At 66.4% G+C, this 2,500-nt stretch overlaps 1 non-coding gene across 1 annotated transcript; it reads left to right on the forward strand.

Annotated features, from left to right (window-relative positions):
* Positions 1-1,062: 1,062 nt before the first annotated feature.
* LOC141515815 (5S ribosomal RNA) lies at positions 1,063-1,181 on the forward strand. Its single transcript, XR_012476553.1, has one exon. It is a non-coding gene; the product is annotated as a 5S ribosomal RNA (ribosomal RNA).
* The last annotated feature ends 1,319 nt before the right edge of the window (positions 1,182-2,500 follow it).

Consider the following 2,500-nt stretch of genomic DNA (forward strand, 5'->3'; position numbering starts at 1 on the left):
TTTCTTTCTTTCTTTCTTTCTTTCCTTTTTTCTTTCCTTCCTTCCTTCCTTCCTTCCTTCCTTCCTTCCTGCCGCTGTTCCTTCCTTCCTTCCGCCTTTCATTCGTTCCTTCCTTCATCCCTTCTTCTTTCCTCCCGTTCTCACGGTGCCCGCGCTGGTTCCATGGGACATTCCTGGGCCCTTGGCTTTTGCGCAGGCTTTGGATTTCCCCCCTTTGGGCCCGGGTGCCTTTAGGAGGAGGCACTCGGGCGAGCCGAGGGGCCGGCTGGAGCCCATTCCCAGGACAGGCCAGGAAAGGGCCCCCGAGCGCGTGGAGGCAGCGCGGAGAGGCTGGAGAGGACGCGCTCAGGAGAGGCAGGGACCCTGGGCTGGAGAAGGATGGGGATAGATAGGCTTCCCGGAGGGCTGGCTGGCACGCGCAGAGCAGAGCGGTCGACCAGTCGGCGGCAGGCGCGGGGCGGCAGGCATTCTGTCCCACGCGCGCGCACCTGCCGAGAGGTGGGAGAGGCTGGGCCCGGCGCGCGTGGGTGCGGCTGCTGCGTGCCGCGCGCCCGGAGAGCAGAGCCGAGAGGCAGCCGGGACCCGTGAAGTGTCCCGGCAGGGCCCGGGCCCCGGCCCCGGTGGCCGGCATGGGTGGGGGAGGGGGGCGGGGGGCAGCCCGCGCGTGGCCCGGACCACGGCACGGGACGCCGGTTGGCAGAAGGAGGAGGAGGCGGAGGAGGCGGAGGCGCTCCGGCCCAGAGGGTTGGCGTCTGGCGGGCCCCGGGGGCGCCGGGTGAGTGAGTAGGGGGTTGGACTGCGGGGATGGCCGTGGGGACCGAGGGGGCGGGGGGGCGGGGCGGGGCGAGGCGGGGGTCCCGGATCGGACCGGAGAGGGAGCCGTGGGCTGCGCGGTCCGCCTGCGGCGGGGATTGGTCCTCCAGGCGCAGCAGTGGCGAGCGGCGTGCGGCGTGCGGCGTGCGGCCTGGACCTCCTAAGGGGCGCAGGAGCCAAGGCGGTTGGAGGGGAGCGCGGGCGGAGTCCCTGGGCAAGCTCTTGGCGCTTCCCGGAGAAGCTTTCTGTGTCTACGGCCATACCACCCTGAACGCGCCCGATCTCGTCTGATCTCGGAAGCTAAGCAGGGTCGGGCCTGGTTAGTACTTGGATGGGAGACCGCCTGGGAATACCGGGTGCTGTAGGCTTTTGGCCTTGTCCGTCCCCCTTTTGCTGCAGCTCCGGTCAGGGCGGGGGCCCGGGCCAGAGGCACGGCCACCCCCCCTGTCCGGGGCCCCAATCCGCACTCCATGGGCTGGCCGCGTCCCCCCGGCCACCCGCGCCCCCCACGGCCTTTCTCCACGGCCCGCCCCCGCCACCCCCACCCCCCCACCCCCCAGGGGTCACTCTCCCAGCCAACTGCTTGCCTGCGCCCCGGGCCTCCCGCCGCGCTGCTTTTCTAACCGGAGTGCTGGCACCCCTCAGGCCCACCCACTGTCTCTCCCACCACTTCATTCGTTCCTGCAGTCGCTCACTCGTTCCTTCCTTCAGGCACTCCATTCGTTCCTTCTTTCCTTGACCCATTCAGTCCTTCCTTCGGACATTCCCTCGTGCCTCCCTTCCTTCACCCATTCATTGCTTCCTGCGGCCATTCATTCATTCCTTCCTTCCATCCTTCCTTCCTTCCTTCCTTCCTTCCTTCCTTCATTCAATCCTTCCTTCCTTCCTGCAGCCATTCATTCCTTCCTCCCTTCCGTCACCCATTCCTCTCTTCCTGCGGCCATTCATTCATTCATTCATTCATTCCTTCATTCCTTCATGCAATCCTTCCTTCCTCCTTTCCCCCATTCCTTCCTTTGGCCTTTCTTTCTTTCTTTCTTTCTTTCTTTCTTTCTTTCTTTCTTTCTTTCTTTCTTTCTTTCCTTCCTTCCTTCCTTCCTTCCTTCCTTCCTTCCTTCCTTCCTGCCGCTGTTCCTTCCTTCCTTCCGCCTTTCATTCGTTCCTTCCTTCATCCCTTCTTCTTTCCTCCCGTTCTCACGGTGCCCGCGCTGGTTCCATGGGACATTCCCGGGCCCTTGGCTTTTGCGCAGGCTTTGGATTTCCCCCCTTTGGGCCCGGGTGCCTTTAGGAGGAGGCACTCGGGCGAGCCGAGGGGCCGGCTGGAGCCCATTCCCAGGACAGGCCAGGAAAGGGCCCCCGAGCGCGTGGAGGCAGCGCGGAGAGGCTGGAGAGGACGCGCTCAGGAGAGGCAGGGACCCTGGGCTGGAGAAGGATGGGGATAGATAGGCTTCCCGGAGGGCTGGCTGGCACGCGCAGAGCAGAGCGGTCGACCAGTCGGCGGCAGGCGCGGGGCGGCAGGCATTCTGTCCCACGCGCGCGCACCTGCCGAGAGGTGGGAGAGGCTGGGCCCGGCGCGCGTGGGTGCGGCTGCTGCGTGCCGCGCGCCCGGAGAGCAGAGCCGAGAGGCAGCCGGGACCCGTGAAGTGTCCCGGCAGGGCCCGGGCCCCGGCCCCGGTGGCCGGCATGG

Source organism: Macrotis lagotis, chromosome 2 (genome assembly GCF_037893015.1).
Source record: "Macrotis lagotis isolate mMagLag1 chromosome 2, bilby.v1.9.chrom.fasta, whole genome shotgun sequence".
NCBI lineage: Eukaryota > Metazoa > Chordata > Mammalia > Peramelemorphia > Peramelidae > Macrotis > Macrotis lagotis.